The 26,308-nt window shown below is 39.5% G+C and overlaps 29 non-coding genes and 1 pseudogene across 29 annotated transcripts; 29 read left to right on the top strand and 1 right to left on the bottom strand.

Moving 5' to 3' along the window:
* The window catches only part of LOC141326063 (uncharacterized), a 208,060-nt pseudogene that overhangs the window by 126,621 nt on the left and 55,131 nt on the right, over nucleotides 1-26,308 (bottom strand).
* LOC141327664 (5S ribosomal RNA) lies at nucleotides 6,205-6,323 on the top strand. Its single transcript, XR_012354944.1, has one exon. It is a non-coding gene; the product is annotated as a 5S ribosomal RNA (ribosomal RNA).
* Nucleotides 7,125-7,243, top strand: LOC141326732 (5S ribosomal RNA). The gene has a single exon (XR_012354085.1). It is a non-coding gene; the product is annotated as a 5S ribosomal RNA (ribosomal RNA).
* LOC141327554 (5S ribosomal RNA) lies at nucleotides 8,046-8,164 on the top strand. Its single transcript, XR_012354840.1, has one exon. It is a non-coding gene; the product is annotated as a 5S ribosomal RNA (ribosomal RNA).
* LOC141327553 (5S ribosomal RNA) lies at nucleotides 8,249-8,367 on the top strand. Its single transcript, XR_012354839.1, has one exon. It is a non-coding gene; the product is annotated as a 5S ribosomal RNA (ribosomal RNA).
* On the top strand, nucleotides 9,162-9,280 carry LOC141326730 (5S ribosomal RNA). The gene has a single exon (XR_012354083.1). It is a non-coding gene; the product is annotated as a 5S ribosomal RNA (ribosomal RNA).
* Nucleotides 10,083-10,201, top strand: LOC141326786 (5S ribosomal RNA). The gene has a single exon (XR_012354136.1). It is a non-coding gene; the product is annotated as a 5S ribosomal RNA (ribosomal RNA).
* Nucleotides 10,286-10,404, top strand: LOC141327746 (5S ribosomal RNA). Its single transcript, XR_012355022.1, has one exon. It is a non-coding gene; the product is annotated as a 5S ribosomal RNA (ribosomal RNA).
* Nucleotides 11,207-11,325, top strand: LOC141326785 (5S ribosomal RNA). Its single transcript, XR_012354135.1, has one exon. It is a non-coding gene; the product is annotated as a 5S ribosomal RNA (ribosomal RNA).
* LOC141327744 (5S ribosomal RNA) lies at nucleotides 11,410-11,528 on the top strand. Its single transcript, XR_012355021.1, has one exon. It is a non-coding gene; the product is annotated as a 5S ribosomal RNA (ribosomal RNA).
* On the top strand, nucleotides 12,323-12,441 carry LOC141327552 (5S ribosomal RNA). Its single transcript, XR_012354838.1, has one exon. It is a non-coding gene; the product is annotated as a 5S ribosomal RNA (ribosomal RNA).
* On the top strand, nucleotides 13,244-13,362 carry LOC141327551 (5S ribosomal RNA). The gene has a single exon (XR_012354837.1). It is a non-coding gene; the product is annotated as a 5S ribosomal RNA (ribosomal RNA).
* Nucleotides 13,447-13,565, top strand: LOC141327742 (5S ribosomal RNA). The gene has a single exon (XR_012355019.1). It is a non-coding gene; the product is annotated as a 5S ribosomal RNA (ribosomal RNA).
* LOC141327548 (5S ribosomal RNA) lies at nucleotides 14,360-14,478 on the top strand. The gene has a single exon (XR_012354836.1). It is a non-coding gene; the product is annotated as a 5S ribosomal RNA (ribosomal RNA).
* On the top strand, nucleotides 15,273-15,391 carry LOC141326729 (5S ribosomal RNA). Its single transcript, XR_012354082.1, has one exon. It is a non-coding gene; the product is annotated as a 5S ribosomal RNA (ribosomal RNA).
* Nucleotides 16,194-16,312, top strand: LOC141326784 (5S ribosomal RNA). Its single transcript, XR_012354134.1, has one exon. It is a non-coding gene; the product is annotated as a 5S ribosomal RNA (ribosomal RNA).
* Nucleotides 16,397-16,515, top strand: LOC141327741 (5S ribosomal RNA). Its single transcript, XR_012355018.1, has one exon. It is a non-coding gene; the product is annotated as a 5S ribosomal RNA (ribosomal RNA).
* LOC141327547 (5S ribosomal RNA) lies at nucleotides 17,310-17,428 on the top strand. Its single transcript, XR_012354835.1, has one exon. It is a non-coding gene; the product is annotated as a 5S ribosomal RNA (ribosomal RNA).
* On the top strand, nucleotides 18,231-18,349 carry LOC141327546 (5S ribosomal RNA). The gene has a single exon (XR_012354834.1). It is a non-coding gene; the product is annotated as a 5S ribosomal RNA (ribosomal RNA).
* Nucleotides 18,434-18,552, top strand: LOC141327740 (5S ribosomal RNA). The gene has a single exon (XR_012355017.1). It is a non-coding gene; the product is annotated as a 5S ribosomal RNA (ribosomal RNA).
* Nucleotides 19,347-19,465, top strand: LOC141327545 (5S ribosomal RNA). Its single transcript, XR_012354833.1, has one exon. It is a non-coding gene; the product is annotated as a 5S ribosomal RNA (ribosomal RNA).
* On the top strand, nucleotides 20,268-20,386 carry LOC141327544 (5S ribosomal RNA). The gene has a single exon (XR_012354832.1). It is a non-coding gene; the product is annotated as a 5S ribosomal RNA (ribosomal RNA).
* Nucleotides 20,471-20,589, top strand: LOC141327663 (5S ribosomal RNA). Its single transcript, XR_012354943.1, has one exon. It is a non-coding gene; the product is annotated as a 5S ribosomal RNA (ribosomal RNA).
* Nucleotides 21,384-21,502, top strand: LOC141327542 (5S ribosomal RNA). Its single transcript, XR_012354830.1, has one exon. It is a non-coding gene; the product is annotated as a 5S ribosomal RNA (ribosomal RNA).
* Nucleotides 22,304-22,422, top strand: LOC141327541 (5S ribosomal RNA). Its single transcript, XR_012354829.1, has one exon. It is a non-coding gene; the product is annotated as a 5S ribosomal RNA (ribosomal RNA).
* Nucleotides 22,507-22,625, top strand: LOC141327642 (5S ribosomal RNA). The gene has a single exon (XR_012354923.1). It is a non-coding gene; the product is annotated as a 5S ribosomal RNA (ribosomal RNA).
* On the top strand, nucleotides 23,427-23,545 carry LOC141326696 (5S ribosomal RNA). The gene has a single exon (XR_012354050.1). It is a non-coding gene; the product is annotated as a 5S ribosomal RNA (ribosomal RNA).
* LOC141326860 (5S ribosomal RNA) lies at nucleotides 23,630-23,748 on the top strand. The gene has a single exon (XR_012354206.1). It is a non-coding gene; the product is annotated as a 5S ribosomal RNA (ribosomal RNA).
* LOC141327661 (5S ribosomal RNA) lies at nucleotides 23,833-23,951 on the top strand. The gene has a single exon (XR_012354941.1). It is a non-coding gene; the product is annotated as a 5S ribosomal RNA (ribosomal RNA).
* Nucleotides 24,746-24,864, top strand: LOC141327540 (5S ribosomal RNA). The gene has a single exon (XR_012354828.1). It is a non-coding gene; the product is annotated as a 5S ribosomal RNA (ribosomal RNA).

The following is a 26,308-nucleotide window of genomic DNA, read 5'->3' as shown; positions in this document are numbered from 1 at the left end:
TGCAAACAACAATGATAAAAGGTAGCAATGGGAAGAATGAAGAGGACGATCAAAGAAGTGGAAAAGACAACCAAGTAGTGATTCAAAAGCAGCAGAAAACAAACAAAGTCACAGGAGATCTGCAGAGAGAAAGAGAAGAAAACAACCAAGGAGTGCAAGGAGGAACAAAAGGAAAATATAGCAAAGACCTGACATTGGAGGTGGAAGTGGAGGGAACAGAAAAGATTTCCATGATGGATTTGCTGAGGGGAGTAAAGAAGGAGTGTGGAGAGGTGATCGGCTGCAGAGTGAGAGGTGAAAGGATGTATGAACTCACAATGAAGGATGAAGAGGCAAAGCATAAACTAATGGATGGCGTGAGAGTACAAGGAGTGATGGTGCATGCAAGGGAAGTTATGAATAATGACATGGTGGTGTCTTTTATAAACTTGCCAGTATACTTAGAGGATGAGAAGATACTCTTCAAACTACAAGAGTGGGGAGTACGACCACTCTCACCAATAAAACGTCGGTTATGGCCTGGAACGGATATAGCTGATGGAACCCGGTTCTTAAAGGTTCGTTTTACGGAACAGGTATGTTCACTTCCATACTCCACAAAGTTTGAGACTCTGAGAGGCACCGAATATTTTCGCGTCATCCATGATAGACAAGTACGTGTTTGCAGACTTTGTATCAAGCCAGGGCACATATTCAGAGAGTGCCCTGAATTAAAGTGCTTCAAATGTGGTGGAGGAGGACATTATGCAAGAGATTGTGAAGAATGGATGCGATTAGAGAGAGAGCGAGTAGTTGGACAAGAAGATGATGAAAGGAGGTACAGTGATCTGACAGAGGAACAAGAGGTGGAAGTGGCTGGTGTTGTGAGCGGGGGAGGTAAAGATGGAGCTGAGGCTGGTGAAAAAAGAAGCAAAATGGAGCGGCGAGACAGAATTGGGAGCAAGGGTGAAAAGGATGGCGAGGAGGAGGAGATGGAACAGTCGGAACAGAGCGAGGAAGACAAAGGTGAAAGTAAAGTGAAAGGAAAAGGTAAAGAGGATGAAAAGAAAGAGATGGAACAGGAACTGAAAGAAAGTAAAGGTGAAGAAAATAGGAATGGGGGACAAAAAGATGGACTGAAAGCAAAGATTAAAAGACTCAGTGCAAAGAGGAAGTCTGAGACGGACGGAGAACAGAGTGAACAGATCAAGGAACCACGGGCAGGTATTTGATGCCTTATTTAATTATATGTGGTTTTGTTTTTCAATTTTATTTAGTTTTCTTTAGCTACTCTCATGGCCACTGTAACTTCAATAAATATAAATGGGTTAAGGAATAAAAGCAAGATGAAAGAGTTATTATTTACATATAGGAGTGATATAATTTGTATACAGGAGACAAATTGGGAAGAGGATAAAGTGAGAGAGATGAGAGAGGAGTGGAGAGGGGATATTTATTATAATAATGGAGCAAAAAATGCAAGAGGTGTGGCAGTACTTTTTAAAAAAGATAGTGTCAAAGGTATAAGGGAGGTATATAAAGATCAGAGGGGAAGGATCTTGGTAGTTGAATTTACATATAGAGATATAGATTTTAGATTAATAAATATATACGTTCCGAATATAGAAGTAGATAGGAGGGAAATATTGGAAGAATTAAAAGAATTAGTTGTGGGGAAATGTATTGTAGTGGGGGATTCTAATATAAAATGTAGCAGATTAGATGTGGGCAAGGGCGTAAAATTTAGATGGGAGAAATCTAGGGGAATGTTGATGGAGATAATGAGAGAGAAGGGGTTAATAGATGTGTGGAGGTATGAAAATCCAGAAAAAAGAGAATTTACTAGGAGGCAATTAAAAGAAGGTATATTAAAACAGAGTAGAATAGATTTAGTGTTAGTTAAGGAGGAAATCATTAGATACATAGATGGGACAAGGCATCAAGGAAATAGTTTAAGTGATCATGATGGTGTTAGGTTCAGAATTAAGATAGGGAGTGAGGAGGTAGGAGGAGGGATGTGGATATTGAATGCAGGATACATTGGAGAGGAAGAATATGAGATACAGATGAAGGATCTAATAAATAGAGAAAATGAGAAGATAGATGAGTATAAAAGAGAGGGAGGATTAGATGACAGAATAGGGGAAAGATGGGAGAAAATGAAAGACCAGATTAAGTTCATCAGTATAAAATATAGTAAGAAAAGATGGGAAAAGATGAAGAAGGAAGAAGAGTTGCTGAAAGAAAGATTGAGGGAAGAATTAAACAAGGCTGAAGATGAAGAAGGATATAGTATGGAAAAATATATAGAGGCTAAGATAGCACTGGAGAAATTTGAGAGGGAGAAATGTAGAGGAGCAATTCTAAGAAGTAGGGCAAAATATGCATTAGAAGGTGAGAAATGTACAGGGTATTTCTTAGGGCTAGAGAAAAGGAGACAAAGTAAAACATATATAAACGAAATAAATACAAAGGAAGGCAAAACAACAAAAGACTACGTAGAGATTTTGGAGAGAGTGCAAGAATTCTATGAAGATTTATACAAGAGGGGAGGAGCAGATGAGAAAATCATAGAGGAAGTATTAGAAAGTGTAGGGAATATTCTAAGTGAGGAAGATAGGGAATGGTGTGATAAGGATATAGAGGAAGAGGAGGTGAAAGAGGCAATAGGGGGGTTGAAAAATGGAAAAAGTCCGGGGAGTGATGGGATCGGTATTGAATGGTATAAAACATATAAGGAAGGGGTAGCACCAATTCTAGTTGAAGTTTTTAAGGGGATAGAAAGAACAGGAGTAGTGCAAGATAGAATGGTGGAGGGAGTGATAGCTTTAGTGTATAAGAAGGGAAATAGATTAGATATGGAGAACTATAGACCAATCAGTCTATTAAATGTGGATTATAAAATACTGACTAAAGTTTTAGCGAATAGAGTGAAAAGAGTGATAGGAAGTATAGTTCAACCAACACAGAGTTACAGTATACCAGGCAGGGATATAGCGGACACGATAGGGACCGTTAGGGATGTTATGGAGCATATGAAACGAGATGAGAAGGGAGGGATAGTATTAGGGATTGATTGGAATAAAGCTTTTGATAGAGTGGAACACAAATATTTATTTAGGGTATTAGAGAAGTTTGGATTTGGGGTGAAAGTGATAGGATGGATAAGAAGACTATATGAAAAAGCAAAAAGTTGCATAAAAATAAATGGAGTGCTAACAGACAAGTTCGATGTAGGAAGATCAGTAAGACAGGGATGTCCCCTGTCTGCATTATTGTATGCCATTTCAGTAGAGCCTCTAGCTACTTTAATTAAGAGAGATAAAAGAGTAGTGGGCATTGAGTTGCCATATGGAGGGATGTGTACTATAAACCAATATGCAGATGATACTACAATCACAGTGAGAGAAGGAAACAGTGTAAAAAGAGTTTTAGAGATAGTGAAGAGGTATGGGAAGGCATCAGGGGCAAAAATAAATATGGAGAAATCAGAACTAATGTATATAGGGGAGGTAGAGAGAGTAGAGGTAGGGTTAAGAGTGGAGGAAAGATATGTGAAAGTATTAGGGGTATATTTAGGGGTGCAAAGCAAAGAGGCAAGAGATGTGACTTGGACCGGGGTGATTAACAAAATAAGAACAGTATGTGCAGCATGGAAAGGGAGAAAATTGAAATTAAATGGGAAAGTAATAGTGGTAAATAGCCTGTTATTGTCAGTATGTGTGTATGTGATGAGTGTAATGGAAATGCCAGGGTGGGTGTTGAATGAATTGAATAAAATTGTAGGTGATTTTATATGGGGCGGCAAAGGGGTGAAAATTGCACAGAAAACATTGGTGGGTAAGAGATGGGAAGGGGGTTTAAACTTGATGGACTTAGAAACAAAAAGAGCCGCAATGAGAATAAAAACGGTAATAAAATATATGGGAGGGAGATGGGATTATGGATGGAAGGAGTTCTTAAGAAAGTATGTTGATGACGTGGGAGGAATAGGAGATAATGGTTGGTACATGGGCTTCAAGCAATCAATGACGGGAGGAATACCAGAAATATATCGGGAGGTTTTAGAGGCATGGAGGCATTTCCTACCCAAATTAGAGTATGAGTGTGAAGATATAAATGTGATTAAAAATCTGCCACTATTTCTGAATGAAAAAATTAAGTATAAAAATAAAACATTGTATGAACATAAATTTATAGAAGGGGGCATAAAACAAGTAAAGGATATAATGTACGAAGTTATTCCAGGATTTCTTAGAGATAACTGCATTTATGATTCTGTGTGTGATTTAGATGGAATGGAGAATAGAGAGAAAGTGAATACAATATATGACAAAATTAAAACAAGTATACCCTTGCAATGGACTAAGGTGATTAAAAGTGAATGTGTCTCTAAAGAAGAGCAATGTATGCCAGAGATGTATGTGCATGATAATGGTGAAAAGTACAAAATTAAGAATATGAGTGTAAAGAATGTATACAGGAGATTAATCAGTGATGTTATAAAAGAACCAGCGGCAGAAAAAGTGTGGAAGAAAGTGTTTGAGGATCTGGATGTGAAAAAAATCTGGTCAAACCTAAATATAAAATACAACAGTATTGATTGTGAGAACAATGACTTTCTGATAAGACATAATAGAATTTACACGAATGTGGTGTTAAATAAAATAAACAATGATGTCAATGTGATGTGTGATGTGTGTGATAATGGCCATGAGAGTTTTTTACATTATTTTCTGAGATGTGAAGCTTTGGTTGGTTTCTTTGATTTTCTTAAAAGTATATTAATAGAAAACTGGGGTGTGCAAGTGAAGTCAGAGGAGGAATGGGGGAAAATATTTTTGTTTGGAATTGTTGGGAAAAGGAAAAAAAGGGATATCTGTCTAATTAATTTTCTTTTAAGTCATGCTAGACTAGCAGTGGTTCTAAGAAGGAACTATGCACATTTTGAGGGTAGGACGATGAAAGTTAAAGATATATTTAAGTTAATAACACAAAGAGATGTGGAGTTGATTTGTAAGTTTGGAGAGAAAAAGGCAAAAGAATTTTTTATAGACACAAATAAGTTCATATATCAAGATGTGGGTGGGAAAATCTGCTTTAATTGGTAGGAAGCAATCATTTGATTTGAGAAGGGTAGTAGACATATCTCTTGTATATTTCATTTATGTATCTGTATTTTCCTTTTTTTGTGCAAAATAATGGATGTCAATTGAAAGATGACTCATATGAATGTAACAAATTGTGTTGAGTGAGTGTGAATGTGATGGAAAACTGTAATTGAAAATTTGTGAATTGAAAATAAAAAAAAAGATAAAAAAAAAAGAGAGCGCCCGATCTCGTCTGATCTCGGAAGCTAAGCAGCGTCGGGCCTGGTTAGTACTTGGATGGGAGACCGCCTGGGAATACCAGGTGCTGTAAGCTTTTGCCTTTTCTTCACTATTTATATAATATGCTGGCTTTTAGAAAGACGTGTTTTACCGCTCTATTTATTACAATCATTTACATGTATTATAGAGTTTTAAGTGTTTTACATGTTTTTTAGGCCATTTTATTACTCTTAACATTTTAAGTGTATGTGTCTTTAATAAATGGATGGTTGGCCTGTCATATGACTAGACACATGACAGGAAGCAGGAAGTACAACTGTATAAGAGAGCAGCATGACAAACAAAGGACAGTCACCAAACTGTTGGATTGAGGAGTTGCTAATTTTAGAGCTCACCTTTCCATTCACCACCTGCAAACTTTGGATTACACTTTCTGTGGATTGTATATACACTGGTGGACACTCACATTGGACTTATCAACACACTGGGGTTCTTGGACTGTTTTTAGGTTATGGACAAATGAACTGTATTCTTTTAACAGAGTTTACCTGTTTTTAGGGTATGGACAAATGAACTGTATTCTTTTAACAGAGTTTACCTAGTTTTATCGTGTTGTTTTAAAGTCTTTTATGTGAACCTTGTAAATACACCAAATCTATTTAAACCAATTTTCTTTTATGTCTCATTCTTTTAACCACTAGTCATCTCTCACAGTTAAATCTGACCCCATTTTAGTCTTGTAACTCGGCTGATAAGGCCGATTGTTACACTTTTATGGGAGACCGCCTGGGAATACCAGGTGCTGTAAGCTTTTGCCTTTTCTTCACTATTTATATAATATGCTGGCTTTTACGGAGGCTGATCTTTAAATAGCCCACTTTTTGGAGCAGCCCTCGCTTATGGTCATACCGCGCTGAGAGCGCCCGATCTCGTCTGATCTCGGAAGCTAAGCAGCGTCGGGCCTGGTTAGTACTTGGATGGGAGACCGCCTGGGAATACCAGGTGCTGTAAGCTTTTGCCTTTTCTTCACTATTTACATAATATGCTGGCTTTTAGAAAGACGTGTTTTACCGCTCTATTTATTACAATCATTTACATGTATTATAGAGTTTTAAGTGTTTTATATGTTTTTTAGGCCATTTTATTACTCTTAACATTTTAAGTGTATGTGTCTTTAATAAATGGATGGTTGGCCTGTCATGTGACTAGACACATGACAGGAAGCAGGAAGTACAACTGTATAAGAGAGCAGCATGACAAACAAAGGACAGTCACCAAACCGTTGGATTGAGGAGTTGCTAATTTTAGAGCTCACCTTTCCATTCACCACCTGCAAACTTTGGATTACACTTTCTGTGGATTGTATATACACTGGTGGACACTCACATTGGACTTATCAACACACTGGGGTTCTTGGACTGTTTTTAGGGTATGGACAAATGAACTGTATTCTTTTAACAGAGTTTACCTGTTTTTAGGGTATGGACAAATGAACTGTATTCTTTTAACAGAGTTTACCTAGTTTTATCGTGTTGTTTTAAAGTCTTTTATGTGAACCTTGTAAATACACCAAATCTATTTAAACCAATTTTCTTTTATGTCTCATTCTTTTAACCACTAGTCATCTCTCACAGTTAAATCTGACCCCATTTTAGTTTTGTAACTCGGCTGATAAGGCAGATTGTTACACTTTTATGGGAGACCGCCTGGGAATACCAGGTGCTGTAAGCTTTTACCTTTTCTTCACTATTTATATAATATGCTGGCGTTTACGGAGGCTGATCTTTAAATAGCCCACTTTTTGGAGCAGCCCTCGCTTATGGTCATACCGCGCTGAGAGCGCCCGATCTCGTCTGATCTCGGAAGCTAAGCAGTGTCGGGCCTGGTTAGTACTTGGATGGGAGACCGCCTGGGAATACCAGGCGCTGTAAGCTTTTGCCTTTTCTTCACTATTTATATAATATGCTGGCTTTTAGAAAGAGGTGTTTTATCGCTCTATTTATTACAATCATTTACATGTATTATAGAGTTTTAAGTGTTTTACATGTTTTTTAGGCCATTTTATTACTCTTAACATTTTAAGTGTATGTGTCTTTAATAAATGGATGGTTGGCCTGTCATGTGACTAGACACATGACAGTAAGCAGGAAGTACAACTGTATAAGAGAGCAGCATGACAAACAAAGGACAGTCACCAAACTGTTGGATTGAGGAGTTGCTAATTTTAGAGCTCACCTTTCCATTCACCACCTGCAAACTTTGGATTACACTTTCTGTGGATTGTATATACACTGGTGGACACTCACATTGGACTTATCAACACACTGGGGTTCTTGGACTGTTTTTAGGGTATGGACAAATGAACTGTATTCTTTTAACAGAGTTTACCTGTTTTTAGGGTATGGACAAATGAACTGTATTCTTTTTAACAGAGTTTACCTAGTTTTATCGTGTTGTTTTAAAGTCTTTTATGTGAACCTTGTAAATACACCAAATCTATTTAAACCAATTTTCTTTTATGTCTCATTCTTTTAACCACTAGTCATCTCTCACAGTTAAATCTGACCCCATTTTAGTCTTGTAACTCGGCTGATAAGGCCGATTGTTACACTTTTATGGGAGACCGCCTGGGAATACCAGGTGCTGTAAGCTTTTGCCTTTTCTTCACTATTTATATAATAGGCTGGCTTTTACGGAGGCTGATCTTTAAATAGCCCACTTTTTGGAGCAGCCCTCGCTTATGGCCATACCGCGCTGAGAGCGCCCGATCTCGTCTGATCTCGGAAGCTAAGCAGCGTCGGGCCTGGTTAGTACTTGGATGGGAGACCGCCTGGGAATACCAGGTGCTGTAAGCTTTTGCCTTTTCTTCACTATTTATATAATATGCTGGCTTTTACGGAGGCTGATCTTTAAATAGCCCACTTTTTGGAGCAGCCCTCGCTTATGGCCATACCGCGCTGAGAGCGCCCGATCTCGTCTGATCTCGGAAGCTAAGCAGCGTCGGGCCTGGTTAGTACTTGGATGGGAGACCGCCTGGGAATACCAGGTGCTGTAAGCTTTTGCCTTTTCTTCACTATTTATATAATATGCTGGCTTTTAGAAAGACGTGTTTTACCGCTCTATTTATTACAATCATTTACATGTATTATAGAGTTTTAAGTGTTTTACATGTTTTTTAGGCCATTTTATTACTCTTAACATTTTAAGTGTATGTGTCTTTAATAAATGGATGGTTGGCCTGTCATGTGACTAGACACATGACAGGAAGCAGGAAGTACAACTGTATAAGAGAGCAGCATGACAAACAAAGGACAGTCACCAAACTGTTGGATTGAGGAGTTGCTAATTTTAGAGCTCACCTTTCCATTCACCACCTGCAAACTTTGGATTACACTTTCTGTGGATACACTGGTGGACACTCACATTGGACTTATCAACACACTGGGGTTCTTGGACTGTTTTTAGGGTATGGACAAATGAACTGTATTCTTTTAACAGAGTTTACCTGTTTTTAGGGTATGGACAAATGAACTGTATTCTTTTAACAGAGTTTACCTAGTTTTATCGTGTTGTTTTAAAGTCTTTTATGTGAACCTTGTAAATACACCAAATCTATTTAAACCAATTTTCTTTTATGTCTCATTCTTTTAACCACTAGTCATCTCTCACAGTTAAATCTGACCCCATTTTAGTCTTGTAACTCGGCTGATAAGGCCGATTGTTACACTTTTATGGGAGACCGCCTGGGAATACCAGGTGCTGTAAGCTTTTGCCTTTTCTTCACTATTTATATAATATGCTGGCTTTTACGGAGGCTGATCTTTAAATAGCCCACTTTTTGGAGCAGCCCTCGCTTATGGTCATACCGCGCTGAGAGCGCCCGATCTCGTCTGATCTCGGAAGCTAAGCAGTGTCGGGCCTGGTTAGTACTTGGATGGGAGACCGCCTGGGAATACCAGGCGCTGTAAGCTTTTGCCTTTTCTTCACTATTTATATAATATGCTGGCTTTTAGAAAGAGGTGTTTTATCGCTCTATTTATTACAATCATTTACATGTATTATAGAGTTTTAAGTGTTTTACATGTTTTTTAGGCCATTTTATTACTCTTAACATTTTAAGTGTATGTGTCTTTAATAAATGGATGGTTGGCCTGTCATGTGACTAGACACATGACAGTAAGCAGGAAGTACAACTGTATAAGAGAGCAGCATGACAAACAAAGGACAGTCACCAAACTGTTGGATTGAGGAGTTGCTAATTTTAGAGCTCACCTTTCCATTCACCACCTGCAAACTTTGGATTACACTTTCTGTGGATTGTATATACACTGGTGGACACTCACATTGGACTTATCAACACACTGGGGTTCTTGGACTGTTTTTAGGGTATGGACAAATGAACTGTATTCTTTTAACAGAGTTTACCTGTTTTTAGGGTATGGACAAATGAACTGTATTCTTTTTAACAGAGTTTACCTAGTTTTATCGTGTTGTTTTAAAGTCTTTTATGTGAACCTTGTAAATACACCAAATCTATTTAAACCAATTTTCTTTTATGTCTCATTCTTTTAACCACTAGTCATCTCTCACAGTTAAATCTGACCCCATTTTAGTCTTGTAACTCGGCTGATAAGGCCGATTGTTACACTTTTATGGGAGACCGCCTGGGAATACCAGGTGCTGTAAGCTTTTGCCTTTTCTTCACTATTTATATAATAGGCTGGCTTTTACGGAGGCTGATCTTTAAATAGCCCACTTTTTGGAGCAGCCCTCGCTTATGGCCATACCGCGCTGAGAGCGCCCGATCTCGTCTGATCTCGGAAGCTAAGCAGCGTCGGGCCTGGTTAGTACTTGGATGGGAGACAGCCTGGGAATACCAGGTGCTGTAAGCTTTTGCCTTTTCTTCACTATTTATATAATATGCTGGCTTTTACGGAGGCTGATCTTTAAATAGCCCACTTTTTGGAGCAGCCCTCGCTTATGGCCATACCGCGCTGAGAGCGCCCGATCTCGTCTGATCTCGGAAGCTAAGCAGCGTCGGGCCTGGTTAGTACTTGGATGGGAGACCGCCAGGGAATACCAGGTGCTGTAAGCTTTTGCCTTTTCTTCACTATTTATATAATATGCTGGCTTTTAGAAAGACGTGTTTTACCGCTCTATTTATTACAATCATTTACATGTATTATAGAGTTTTAAGTGTTTTACATGTTTTTTAGGCCATTTTATTACTCTTAACATTTTAAGTGTATGTGTCTTTAATAAATGGATGGTTGGCCTGTCATGTGACTAGACACATGACAGTAAGCAGGAAGTACAACTGTATAAGAGAGCAGCATGACAAACAAAGGACAGTCACCAAACTGTTGGATTGAGGAGTTGCTAATTTTAGAGCTCACCTTTCCATTCACCACCTGCAAACTTTGGATTACACTTTCTGTGGATTGTATATACACTGGTGGACACTCACATTGGACTTATCAACACACTGGGGTTCTTGGACTGTTTTTAGGGTATGGACAAATGAACTGTATTCTTTTAACAGAGTTTACCTGTTTTTAGGGTATGGACAAATGAACTGTATTCTTTTTAACAGAGTTTACCTAGTTTTATCGTGTTGTTTTAAAGTCTTTTATGTGAACCTTGTAAATACACCAAATCTATTTAAACCAATTTTCTTTTATGTCTCATTCTTTTAACCACTAGTCATCTCTCACAGTTAAATCTGACCCCATTTTAGTCTTGTAACTCGGCTGATAAGGCCGATTGTTACACTTTTATGGGAGACCGCCTGGGAATACCAGGTGCTGTAAGCTTTTGCCTTTTCTTCACTATTTATATAATAGGCTGGCTTTTACGGAGGCTGATCTTTAAATAGCCCACTTTTTGGAGCAGCCCTCGCTTATGGCCATACCGCGCTGAGAGCGCCCGATCTCGTCTGATCTCGGAAGCTAAGCAGCGTCGGGCCTGGTTAGTACTTGGATGGGAGACAGCCTGGGAATACCAGGTGCTGTAAGCTTTTGCCTTTTCTTCACTATTTATATAATATGCTGGCTTTTACGGAGGCTGATCTTTAAATAGCCCACTTTTTGGAGCAGCCCTCGCTTATGGCCATACCGCGCTGAGAGCGCCCGATCTCGTCTGATCTCGGAAGCTAAGCAGCGTCGGGCCTGGTTAGTACTTGGATGGGAGACCGCCAGGGAATACCAGGTGCTGTAAGCTTTTGCCTTTTCTTCACTATTTATATAATATGCTGGCTTTTAGAAAGACGTGTTTTACCGCTCTATTTATTACAATCATTTACATGTATTATAGAGTTTTAAGTGTTTTACATGTTTTTTAGGCCATTTTATTACTCTTAACATTTTAAGTGTATGTGTCTTTAATAAATGGATGGTTGGCCTGTCATGTGACTAGACACATGACAGGAAGCAGGAAGTACAACTGTATAAGAGAGCAGCATGACAAACAAAGGACAGTCACCAAACTGTTGGATTGAGGAGTTGCTAATTTTAGAGCTCACCTTTCCATTCACCACCTGCAAACTTTGGATTACACTTTCTGTGGATACACTGGTGGACACTCACATTGGACTTATCAACACACTGGGGTTCTTGGACTGTTTTTAGGGTATGGACAAATGAACTGTATTCTTTTAACAGAGTTTACCTGTTTTTAGGGTATGGACAAATGAACTGTATTCTTTTAACAGAGTTTACCTAGTTTTATCGTGTTGTTTTAAAGTCTTTTATGTGAACCTTGTAAATACACCAAATCTATTTAAACCAATTTTATTTTATGTCTCATTCTTTTAACCACTAGTCGTCTCTCACAGTTAAATCTGACCCCATTTTAGTCTTGTAACTCGGCTGATAAGGCCGATTGTTACACTTTTATGGGAGACCGCCTGGGAATACCAGGTGCTGTAAGCTTTTGCCTTTTCTTCACTATTTATATAATATGCTGGCTTTTACGGAGGCTGATCTTTAAATAGCCCACTTTTTGGAGCAGCCCTCGCTTATGGCCATACCGCGCTGAGAGCGCCCGATCTCGTCTGATCTCGGAAGCTAAGCAGCGTCGGGCCTGGTTAGTACTTGGATGGGAGACCGCCTGGGAATACCAGGTGCTGTAAGCTTTTGCCTTTTCTTCACTATTTATATAATATGCTGGCTTTTAGAAAGACGTGTTTTACCGCTCTATTTATTACAATCATTTACATGTATTATAGAGTTTTAAGTGTTTTACATGTTTTTTAGGCCATTTTATTACTCTTAACATTTTAAGTGTATGTGTCTTTAATAAATGGATGGTTGGCCTGTCATATGACTAGACACATGACAGGAAGCAGGAAGTACAACTGTATAAGAGAGCAGCATGACAAACAAAGGACAGTCACCAAACTGTTGGATTGAGGAGTTGCTAATTTTAGAGCTCACCTTTCCATTCACCACCTGCAAACTTTGGATTACACTTTCTGTGGATTGTATATACACTGGTGGACACTCACATTGGACTTATCAACACACTGGGGTTCTTGGACTGTTTTTAGGGTATGGACAAATGAACTGTATTCTTTTAACAGAGTTTACCTGTTTTTAGGGTATGGACAAATGAACTGTATTCTTTTTAACAGAGTTTACCTAGTTTTATCGTGTTGTTTTAAAGTCTTTTATGTGAACCTTGTAAATACACCAAATCTATTTAAACCAATTTTCTTTTATGTCTCATTCTTTTAACCACTAGTCATCTCTCACAGTTAAATCTGACCCCATTTTAGTCTTGTAACTCGGCTGATAAGGCCGATTGTTACACTTTTATGGGAGACCGCCTGGGAATACCAGGTGCTGTAAGCTTTTGCCTTTTCTTCACTATTTATATAATAGGCTGGCTTTTACGGAGGCTGATCTTTAAATAGCCCACTTTTTGGAGCGTCTCTCGCTTATGGCCATACCGCGCTGAGAGCGCCCGATCTCGTCTGATCTCGGAAGCTAAGCAGCGTCGGGCCTGGTTAGTACTTGGATGGGAGACCGCCTGGGAATACCAGGTGCTGTAAGCTTTTGCCTTTTCTTCACTATTTATATAATATGCTGGCTTTTACGGAGGCTGATCTTTAAATAGCCCACTTTTTGGAGCAGCCCTCGCTTATGGCCATACCGCGCTGAGAGCGCCCGATCTCGTCTGATCTCGGAAGCTAAGCAGCGTCGGGCCTGGTTAGTACTTGGATGGGAGACCGCCAGGGAATACCAGGTGCTGTAAGCTTTTGCCTTTTCTTCACTATTTATATAATATGCTGGCTTTTAGAAAGACGTGTTTTACCGCTCTATTTATTACAATCATTTACATGTATTATAGAGTTTTAAGTGTTTTACATGTTTTTTAGGCCATTTTATTACTCTTAACATTTTAAGTGTATGTGTCTTTAATAAATGGATGGTTGGCCTGTCATGTGACTAGACACATGACAGGAAGCAGGAAGTACAACTGTATAAGAGAGCAGCATGACAAACAAAGGACAGTCACCAAACTGTTGGATTGAGGAGTTGCTAATTTTAGAGCTCACCTTTCCATTCACCACCTGCAAACTTTGGATTACACTTTCTGTGGATACACTGGTGGACACTCACATTGGACTTATCAACACACTGGGGTTCTTGGACTGTTTTTAGGGTATGGACAAATGAACTGTATTCTTTTAACAGAGTTTACCTGTTTTTAGGGTATGGACAAATGAACTGTATTCTTTTAACAGAGTTTACCTAGTTTTATCGTGTTGTTTTAAAGTCTTTTATGTGAACCTTGTAAATACACCAAATCTATTTAAACCAATTTTATTTTATGTCTCATTCTTTTAACCACTAGTCGTCTCTCACAGTTAAATCTGACCCCATTTTAGTCTTGTAACTCGGCTGATAAGGCCGATTGTTACACTTTTATGGGAGACCGCCTGGGAATACCAGGTGCTGTAAGCTTTTGCCTTTTCTTCACTATTTATATAATATGCTGGCTTTTACGGAGGCTGATCTTTAAATAGCCCACTTTTTGGAGCAGCCCTCGCTTATGGCCATACCGCGCTGAGAGCGCCCGATCTCGTCTGATCTCGGAAGCTAAGCAGCGTCGGGCCTGGTTAGTACTTGGATGGGAGACCGCCTGGGAATACCAGGTGCTGTAAGCTTTTGCCTTTTCTTCACTATTTATATAATATGCTGGCTTTTAGAAAGACGTGTTTTACCGCTCTATTTATTACAATCATTTACATGTATTATAGAGTTTTAAGTGTTTTACATGTTTTTTAGGCCATTTTATTACTCTTAACATTTTAAGTGTATGTGTCTTTAATAAATGGATGGTTGGCCTGTCATGTGACTAGACACATGACAGGAAGCAGGAAGTACAACTGTATAAGAGAGCAGCATGACAAACAAAGGACAGTCACCAAACTGTTGGATTGAGGAGTTGCTAATTTTAGAGCTCACCTTTCCATTCACCACCTGCAAACTTTGGATTACACTTTCTGTGGATACACTGGTGGACACTCACATTGGACTTATCAACACACTGGGGTTCTTGGACTGTTTTTAGGGTATGGACAAATGAACTGTATTCTTTTAACAGAGTTTACCTGTTTTTAGGGTATGGACAAATGAACTGTATTCTTTTAACAGAGTTTACCTAGTTTTATCGTGTTGTTTTAAAGTCTTTTATGTGAACCTTGTAAATACACCAAATCTATTTAAACCAATTTTCTTTTATGTCTCATTCTTTTAACCACTAGTCATCTCTCACAGTTAAATCTGACCCCATTTTAGTTTTGTAACTCGGCTGATAAGGCAGATTGTTACACTTTTATGGGAGACCGCCTGGGAATACCAGGTGCTGTAAGCTTTTGCCTTTTCTTCACTATTTATATAATATGCTGGCTTTTACGGAGGCTGATCTTTAAATAGCCCACTTTTTGGAGCAGCCCTCGCTTATGGTCATACCGCGCTGAGAGCGCCCGATCTCGTCTGATCTCGGAAGCTAAGCAGTGTCGGGCCTGGTTAGTACTTGGATGGGAGACCGCCTGGGAATACCAGGCGCTGTAAGCTTTTGCCTTTTCTTCACTATTTATATAATATGCTGGCTTTTAGAAAGACGTGTTTTATCGCTCTATTTATTACAATCATTTACATGTATTATAGAGTTTTAAGTGTTTTACATGTTTTTTAGGCCATTTTATTACTCTTAACATTTTAAGTGTATGTGTCTTTAATAAATGGATGGTTGGCCTGTCATGTGACTAGACACATGACAGTAAGCAGGAAGTACAACTGTATAAGAGAGCAGCATGACAAACAAAGGACAGTCACCAAACTGTTGGATTGAGGAGTTGCTAATTTTAGAGCTCACCTTTCCATTCACCACCTGCAAACTTTGGATTACACTTTCTGTGGATTGTATATACACTGGTGGACACTCACATTGGACTTATCAACACACTGGGGTTCTTGGACTGTTTTTAGGGTATGGACAAATGAACTGTATTCTTTTAACAGAGTTTACCTGTTTTTAGGGTATGGACAAATGAACTGTATTCTTTTTAACAGAGTTTACCTAGTTTTATCGTGTTGTTTTAAAGTCTTTTATGTGAACCTTGTAAATACACCAAATCTATTTAAACCAATTTTCTTTTATGTCTCATTCTTTTAACCACTAGTCATCTCTCACAGTTAAATCTGACCCCATTTTAGTCTTGTAACTCGGCTGATAAGGCCGATTGTTACACTTTTATGGGAGACCGCCTGGGAATACCAGGTGCTGTAAGCTTTTGCCTTTTCTTCACTATTTATATAATAGGCTGGCTTTTACGGAGGCTGATCTTTAAATAGCCCACTTTTTGGAGCAGCCCTCGCTTATGGCCATACCGCGCTGAGAGCGCCCGATCTCGTCTGATCTCGGAAGCTAAGCAGCGTCGGGCCTGGTTAGTACTTGGATGGGAGACAGCCTGGGAATACCAGGTGCTGTAAGCTTTTGCCTTTTCTTCACTATTTATATAATATGCTGGCTTTTACGGAGGCTGATCTTTAAATAGCCCACTTTTTGGAGCAGCCCTCGCTTATGGCCATACCGCGCTGAGAGCGCCCGATCTCGTCTGATCTCGGAAGCTAAGCAGCGTCGGGCCTGGTTAGTACTTGGATGGGAGACCGCCAGGGAATACCAGGTGCTGTAAGCTTTTGCCTTTTCTTCACTATTTATATAATATGCTGGCTTTTAGAAAGACGTGTTTTACCGCTCTATTTATTACAATCATTTACATGTATTATAGAGTTTTAAGTGTTTTACATGTTTTTTAGGCCATTTTATTACTCTTAACATTTTAAGTGTATGTGTCTTTAATAAATGGATGGTTGGCCTGTCATGTGACTAGACACATGACAGGAAGCAGGAAGTACAACTGTATAAGAGAGCAGCATGACAAACAAAGGACAGTCACCAAACTGTTGGATTGAGGAGTTGCTAATTTTAGAGCTCACCTTTCCATTCACCACCTGCAAACTTTGGATTACACTTTCTGTGGATACACTGGTGGACACTCACATTGGACTTATCAACACACTGGGGTTCTTGGACTGTTTTTAGGGTATGGACAAATGAACTGTATTCTTTTAACAGAGTTTACCTGTTTTTAGGGTATGGACAAATGAACTGTATTCTTTTAACAGAGTTTACCTAGTTTTATCGTGTTGTTTTAAAGTCTTTTATGTGAACCTTGTAAATACACCAAATCTATTTAAACCAATTTTATTTTATGTCTCATTCTTTTAACCACTAGTCGTCTCTCACAGTTAAATCTGACCCCATTTTAGTCTTGTAACTCGGCTGATAAGGCCGATTGTTACACTTTTATGGGAGACCGCCTGGGAATACCAGGTGCTGTAAGCTTTTGCCTTTTCTTCACTATTTATATAATATGCTGGCTTTTACGGAGGCTGATCTTTAAATAGCCCACTTTTTGGAGCAGCCCTCGCTTATGGCCATACCGCGCTGAGAGCGCCCGATCTCGTCTGATCTCGGAAGCTAAGCAGCGTCGGGCCTGGTTAGTACTTGGATGGGAGACCGCCTGGGAATACCAGGTGCTGTAAGCTTTTGCCTTTTCTTCACTATTTATATAATATGCTGGCTTTTAGAAAGACGTGTTTTACCGCTCTATTTATTACAATCATTTACATGTATTATAGAGTTTTAAGTGTTTTACATGTTTTTTAGGCCATTTTATTACTCTTAACATTTTAAGTGTATGTGTCTTTAATAAATGGATGGTTGGCCTGTCATATGACTAGACACATGACAGGAAGCAGGAAGTACAACTGTATAAGAGAGCAGCATGACAAACAAAGGACAGTCACCAAACTGTTGGATTGAGGAGTTGCTAATTTTAGAGCTCACCTTTCCATTCACCACCTGCAAACTTTGGATTACACTTTCTGTGGATTGTATATACACTGGTGGACACTCACATTGGACTTATCAACACACTGGGGTTCTTGGACTGTTTTTAGGGTATGGACAAATGAACTGTATTCTTTTAACAGAGTTTACCTGTTTTTAGGGTATGGACAAATGAACTGTATTCTTTTTAACAGAGTTTACCTAGTTTTATCGTGTTGTTTTAAAGTCTTTTATGTGAACCTTGTAAATACACCAAATCTATTTAAACCAATTTTCTTTTATGTCTCATTCTTTTAACCACTAGTCATCTCTCACAGTTAAATCTGACCCCATTTTAGTCTTGTAACTCGGCTGATAAGGCCGATTGTTACACTTTTATGGGAGACCGCCTGGGAATACCAGGTGCTGTAAGCTTTTGCCTTTTCTTCACTATTTATATAATAGGCTGGCTTTTACGGAGGCTGATCTTTAAATAGCCCACTTTTTGGAGCGTCTCTCGCTTATGGCCATACCGCGCTGAGAGCGCCCGATCTCGTCTGATCTCGGAAGCTAAGCAGCGTCGGGCCTGGTTAGTACTTGGATGGGAGACCGCCTGGGAATACCAGGTGCTGTAAGCTTTTGCCTTTTCTTCACTATTTATATAATATGCTGGCTTTTACGGAGGCTGATCTTTAAATAGCCCACTTTTTGGAGCAGCCCTCGCTTATGGCCATACCGCGCTGAGAGCGCCCGATCTCGTCTGATCTCGGAAGCTAAGCAGCGTCGGGCCTGGTTAGTACTTGGATGGGAGACCGCCAGGGAATACCAGGTGCTGTAAGCTTTTGCCTTTTCTTCACTATTTATATAATATGCTGGCTTTTAGAAAGACGTGTTTTACCGCTCTATTTATTACAATCATTTACATGTATTATAGAGTTTTAAGTGTTTTACATGTTTTTTAGGCCATTTTATTACTCTTAACATTTTAAGTGTATGTGTCTTTAATAAATGGATGGTTGGCCTGTCATGTGACTAGACACATGACAGGAAGCAGGAAGTACAACTGTATAAGAGAGCAGCATGACAAACAAAGGACAGTCACCAAACTGTTGGATTGAGGAGTTGCTAATTTTAGAGCTCACCTTTCCATTCACCACCTGCAAACTTTGGATTACACTTTCTGTGGATACACTGGTGGACACTCACATTGGACTTATCAACACACTGGGGTTCTTGGACTGTTTTTAGGGTATGGACAAATGAACTGTATTCTTTTAACAGAGTTTACCTGTTTTTAGGGTATGGACAAATGAACTGTATTCTTTTAACAGAGTTTACCTAGTTTTATCGTGTTGTTTTAAAGTCTTTTATGTGAACCTTGTAAATACACCAAATCTATTTAAACCAATTTTATTTTATGTCTCATTCTTTTAACCACTAGTCGTCTCTCACAGTTAAATCTGACCCCATTTTAGTCTTGTAACTCGGCTGATAAGGCCGATTGTTACACTTTTATGGGAGACCGCCTGGGAATACCAGGTGCTGTAAGCTTTTGCCTTTTCTTCACTATTTATATAATATGCTGGCTTTTACGGAGGCTGATCTTTAAATAGCCCACTTTTTGGAGCAGCCCTCGCTTATGGCCATACCGCGCTGAGAGCGCCCGATCTCGTCTGATCTCGGAAGCTAAGCAGCGTCGGGCCTGGTTAGTACTTGGATGGGAGACCGCCTGGGAATACCAGGTGCTGTAAGCTTTTGCCTTTTCTTCACTATTTATATAATATGCTGGCTTTTAGAAAGACGTGTTTTACCGCTCTATTTATTACAATCATTTACATGTATTATAGAGTTTTAAGTGTTTTACATGTTTTTTAGGCCATTTTATTACTCTTAACATTTTAAGTGTATGTGTCTTTAATAAATGGATGGTTGGCCTGTCATATGACTAGACACATGACAGGAAGCAGGAAGTACAACTGTATAAGAGAGCAGCATGACAAACAAAGGACAGTCACCAAACTGTTGGATTGAGGAGTTGCTAATTTTAGAGCTCACCTTTCCATTCACCACCTGCAAACTTTGGATTACACTTTCTGTGGATTGTATATACACTGGTGGACACTCACATTGGACTTATCAACACACTGGGGTTCTTGGACTGTTTTTAGGGTATGGACAAATGAACTGTATTCTTTTAACAGAGTTTACCTGTTTTTAGGGTATGGACAAATGAACTGTATTCTTTTTAACAGAGTTTACCTAGTTTTATCGTGTTGTTTTAAAGTCTTTTATGTGAACCTTGTAAATACACCAAATCTATTTAAACCAATTTTCTTTTATGTCTCATTCTTTTAACCACTAGTCATCTCTCACAGTTAAATCTGACCCCATTTTAGTCTTGTAACTCGGCTGATAAGGCCGATTGTTACACTTTTATGGGAGACCGCCTGGGAATACCAGGTGCTGTAAGCTTTTGCCTTTTCTTCACTATTTATATAATAGGCTGGCTTTTACGGAGGCTGATCTTTAAATAGCCCACTTTTTGGAGCGGCCCTCGCTTATGGCCATACCGCGCTGAGAGCGCCCGATCTCGTCTGATCTCGGAAGCTAAGCAGCGTCGGGCCTGGTTAGTACTTGGATGGGAGACCGCCTGGGAATACCAGGTGCTGTAAGCTTTTGCCTTTTCTTCACTATTTATATAATATGCTGGCTTTTACGGAGGCTGATCTTTAAATAGCCCACTTTTTGGAGCAGCCCTCGCTTATGGTCATACCGCGCTGAGAGCGCCCGATCTCGTCTGATCTCGGAAGCTAAGCAGCGTCGGGCCTGGTTAGTACTTGGATGGGAGACCGCCTGGGAATACCAGGTGCTGTAAGCTTTTGCCTTTTCTTCACTATTTATATAATATGCTGGCTTTTAGAAAGACGTGTTTTACCGCTCTATTTATTACAATCATTTACATGTATTATAGAGTTTTAAGTGTTTTACATGTTTTTTAGGCCATTTTATTACTCTTAACATTTTAAGTGTATGTGTCTTTAATAAATGGATGGTTGGCCTGTCATGTGACTAGACACATGACAGGAAGCAGGAAGTACAACTGTATAAGAGAGCAGCATGACAAACAAAGGACAGTCACCAAACTGTTGGATTGAGGAGTTGCTAATTTTAGAGCTCACCTTTCCATTCACCACCTGCAAACTTTGGATTACACTTTCTGTGGATACACTGGTGGACACTCACATTGGACTTATCAACACACTGGGGTTCTTGGACTGTTTTTAGGGTATGGACAAATGAACTGTATTCTTTTAACAGAGTTTACCTGTTTTTAGGGTATGGACAAATGAACTGTATTCTTTTAACAGAGTTTACCTAGTTTTATCGTGTTGTTTTAAAGTCTTTTATGTGAACCTTGTAAATACACCAAATCTATTTAAACCAATTTTATTTTATGTCTCATTCTTTTAACCACTAGTCATCTCTCACAGTTAAATCTGACCCCATTTTAGTCTTGTAACTCGGCTGATAAGGCCGATTGTTACACTTTTATGGGAGACCGCCTGGGAATACCAGGTGCTGTAAGCTTTTGCCTTTTCTTCACTATTTATATAATATGCTGGCTTTTACGGAGGCTGATCTTTAAATAGCCCACTTTTTGGAGCAGCCCTCGCTTATGGCCATACCGCGCTGAGAGCGCCCGATCTCGTCTGATCTCGGAAGCTAAGCAGCGTCGGGCCTGGTTAGTACTTGGATGGGAGACCGCCTGGGAATACCAGGTGCTGTAAGCTTTTGCCTTTTCTTCACTATTTATATAATATGCTGGCTTTTAGAAAGACGTGTTTTACCGCTCTATTTATTACAATCATTTACATGTATTATAGAGTTTTAAGTGTTTTACATGTTTTTTAGGCCATTTTATTACTCTTAACATTTTAAGTGTATGTGTCTTTAATAAATGGATGGTTGGCCTGTCATATGACTAGACACATGACAGGAAGCAGGAAGTACAACTGTATAAGAGAGCAGCATGACAAACAAAGGACAGTCACCAAACTGTTGGATTGAGGAGTTGCTAATTTTAGAGCTCACCTTTCCATTCACCACCTGCAAACTTTGGATTACACTTTCTGTGGATTGTATATACACTGGTGGACACTCACATTGGACTTATCAACACACTGGGGTTCTTGGACTGTTTTTAGGTTATGGACAAATGAACTGTATTCTTTTAACAGAGTTTACCTGTTTTTAGGGTATGGACAAATGAACTGTATTCTTTTAACAGAGTTTACCTAGTTTTATCGTGTTGTTTTAAAGTCTTTTATGTGAACCTTGTAAATACACCAAATCTATTTAAACCAATTTTCTTTTATGTCTCATTCTTTTAACCACTAGTCATCTCTCACAGTCAAATCTGACCCCATTTTAGTCTTGTAACTCGGCTGATAAGGCCGATTGTTACACTTTTATGGGAGACCGCCTGGGAATACCAGGTGCTGTAAGCTTTTGCCTTTTCTTCACTATTTATATAATATGCTGGCTTTTACGGAGGCTGATCTTTAAATAGCCCACTTTTTGGAGCAGCCCTCGCTTATGGCCATACCGCGCTGAGAGCGCCCGATCTCGTCTGATCTCGGAAGCTAAGCAGCGTCGGGCCTGGTTAGTACTTGGATGGGAGACCGCCTGGGAATACCAGGTGCTGTAAGCTATTGCCTTTTCTTCACTATTTATATAATATGCTGGCTTTTACGGAGGCTGATCTTTAAATAGCCCACTTTTTGGAGCAGCCCTCGCTTATGGCCATACCGCGCTGAGAGCGCCCGATCTCGTCTGATCTCGGAAGCTAAGCAGCGTCGGGCCTGGATAGTACTTGGATGGGAGACCGCCTGGGAATACCAGGTGCTGTAAGCTTTTGCCTTTTCTTCACTATTTATATAATATGCTGGCTTTTAGAAAGACGTGTTTTACCGCTTTATTTATTACAATCATTTACATGTATTATAGAGTTTTAAGTGTTTTACATGTTTTTTAGGCCATTTTATTACTCTTAACATTTTAAGTGTATGTGTCTTTAATAAATGGATGGTTGGCCTGTCATGTGACTAGACACATGACAGGAAGCAGGAAGTACAACTGTATAAGAGAGCAGCATGACAAACAAAGGACAGTCACCAAACTGTTGGATTGAGGAGTTGCTAATTTTAGAGCTCACCTTTCCATTCACCACCTGCAAACTTTGGATTACACTTTCTGTGGATTGTATATACACTGGTGGACACTCACATTGGACTTATCAACACACTGGGGTTCTTGGACTGTTTTTAGGGTATGGACAAATGAACTGTATTCTTTTAACAGAGTTTACCTGTTTTTAGGGTATGGACAAATGAACTGTATTCTTTTAACAGAGTTTACCTAGTTTTATCGTGTTGTTTTAAAGTCTTTTCTGTGAACCTTGTAAATACACCAAATCTATTTAAACCAATTTTCTTTTATGTCTCATTCTTTTAACCACTAGTCATCTCTCACAGTTAAATCTGAACCCATTTTAGTCTTGTAACTCGGCTGATAAGGCCGATTGTTACACTTTTATGGGAGACCGCCTGGGAATACCAGGTGCTGTAAGCTTTTGCCTTTTCTTCACTATTTATATAATATGCTGGCTTTTACGGAGGCTGATCTTTAAATAGCCCACTTTTTGGAGCAGCCCTCGCTTATGGCCATACCACGCTGAGAGCGCCCGATCTCGTCTGATCTCGGAAGCTAAGCAGCGTCGGGCCTGGTTAGTACTTGGATGGGAGACCGCCTGGGAATACCAGGTGCTGTAAGCTTTTGCCTTTTCTTCACTATTTATATAATATGCTGGCTTTTACGGAGGCTGATCTTTAAATAGCCCACTTTTTGGAGCAGCCCTCGCTTATGGCCATACCGCGCTGAGAGCGCCCGATCTCGTCTGATCTCGGAAGCTAAGCAGCGTCGGGCCTGGTTAGTACTTGTATGGGAGACAGCCTGGGAATACCAGGTGCTGTAAGCTTTTGCCTTTTCTTCACTATTTATATAATATGCTGGCTTTTACGGAGGCTGATCTTTAAATAGCCCACTTTTTGGAGCAGCCCTCGCTTATGGTCATACCGCGCTGAGAGCGCCCGATCTCGTCTGATCTCGGAAGCTAAGCAGCGTCGGGCCTGGTTAGTACTTGGATGGGAGACCGCCTGGGAATACCAGGTGCTGTAAGCTTTTGCCTTTTCTTCACTATTTATATAATATGCTGGCTTTTAGAAAGACGTGTTTTACCGCTCTATTTATTACAATCATTTACATGTATTATAGAGTTTTAAGTGTTTTACATGTTTTTTAGGCCATTTTATTACTCTTAACATTTTAAGTGTATGTGTCTTTAATAAATGGATGGTTGGCCTGTCATGTGACTAGACACATGACAGGAAGCAGGAAGTACAACTGTATAAGAGAGCAGCATGACAAACAAAGGACAGTCACCAAACTGTTGGATTGAGGAGTTGCTAATTTTAGAGCTCACCTTTCCATTCACCACCTGCAAACTTTGGATTACACTTTCTGTGGATACACTGGTGGACACTCACATTGGACTTATCAACACACTGGGGTTCTTGGACTGTTTTTAGGGTATGGACAAATGAACTGTATTCTTTTAACAGAGTTTACCTGTTTTTAGGGTATGGACAAATGAACTGTATTCTTTTAACAGAGTTTACCTAGTTTTATCGTGTTGTTTTAAAGTCTTTTATGTGAACCTTGTAAATACACCAAATCTATTTAAACCAATTTTATTTTATGTCTCATTCTTTTAACCACTAGTCATCTCTCACAGTTAAATCTGACCCCATTTTAGTCTTGTAACTCGGCTGATAAGGCCGATTGTTACACTTTTATGGGAGACCGCCTGGGAATACCAGGTGCTGTAAGCTTTTGCCTTTTCTTCACTATTTATATAATATGCTGGCTTTTACGGAGGCTGATCTTTAAATAGCCCGCTTTTTGGAGCAGCCCTCGCTTATGGCCATACCGCGCTGAGAGCGCCCGATCTCGTCTGATCTCGGAAGCTAAGCAGCGTCGGGCCTGGTTAGTACTTGGATGGGAGACCGCCTGGGAATACCAGGTGCTGTAAGCTTTTGCCTTTTCTTCACTATTTATATAATATGCTGGCTTTTAGAAAGACGTGTTTTACCGCTCTATTTATTACAATCATTTACATGTATTATAGAGTTTTAAGTGTTTTACATGTTTTTTAGGCCATTTTATTACTCTTAACATTTTAAGTGTATGTGTCTTTAATAAATGGATGGTTGGCCTGTCATATGACTAGACACATGACAGGAAGCAGGAAGTACAACTGTATAAGAGAGCAGCATGACAAACAAAGGACAGTCACCAAACTGTTGGATTGAGGAGTTGCTAATTTTAGAGCTCACCTTTCCATTCACCACCTGCAAACTTTGGATTACACTTTCTGTGGATTGTATATACACTGGTGGACACTCACATTGGACTTATCAACACACTGGGGTTCTTGGACTGTTTTTAGGTTATGGACAAATGAACTGTATTCTTTTAACAGAGTTTACCTGTTTTTAGGGTATGGACAAATGAACTGTATTCTTTTAACAGAGTTTACCTAGTTTTATCGTGTTGTTTTAAAGTCTTTTATGTGAACCTTGTAAATACACCAAATCTATTTAAACCAATTTTCTTTTATGTCTCATTCTTTTAACCACTAGTCATCTCTCACAGTTAAATCTGACCCCATTTTAGTCTTGTAACTCGGCTGATAAGGCCGATTGTTACACTTTTATGGGAGACCGCCTGGGAATACCAGGTGCTGTAAGCTTTTGCCTTTTCTTCACTATTTATATAATATGCTGGCTTTTACGGAGGCTGATCTTTAAATAGCCCACTTTTTGGAGCAGCCCTCGCTTACGGCCATACCACCTTCGGCGCACTAGAGGGAGCTAGTGAGTTGTTTACAAGGTTTGGCTGCAGTAGGGAGAGAAAGGCTCTCCACCATTTTGTGTTTTTTGTTTGTTTGTTTTGCATCATTTAATTAGTGTTTTATTTATTTTTTTTGTCAGTTTTATAACCACCTGACAGCAGCAGTTTGCTGGCTGGAAGGTGGTTAGTATTTTTTTTCTTTTTTGATAAACAATGGATGGATTTATGGCAAACGACTTTGGACTGGCTGGAGAGACAAGCATGGTTAACGATACTGGACTGGCGGGAGAAACTGGAATGGTCAATGACACTGGACTGGAAAAAGGACAACGACAACGAGCTGGACCTAATTTGGAAAGAAAAGGAGTTTTGGAAAAACGGAGGTATTTGAAAGAAGCAACGGTGATTATTAATGTGGAAGAGGCAAATGACGCAAAAGGGGTGGACGTTATCAAAGCTGTGGCTGAACAGATCGGAGGAGGAAAAATTTTAGCGGTGCGACCAAGACAAAGCAAAGAATATGAACTGACTCTGGAAAAAGAAGAAATGTGTGACGCTTTGATGGATGGACTGAAAATAAAAGGGACAGTATGTGAGGTAAAAAAACTTCAAAACAGAGACTATGT

This window comes from Garra rufa, chromosome 2 (genome assembly GCF_049309525.1).
Source record: "Garra rufa chromosome 2, GarRuf1.0, whole genome shotgun sequence".
Taxonomy (NCBI): Eukaryota; Metazoa; Chordata; class Actinopteri; order Cypriniformes; family Cyprinidae; genus Garra; species Garra rufa.
The sequence above is the reverse complement of the archived record's forward strand: the minus strand, read 5'-3'. Positions and strand labels throughout refer to the sequence as shown.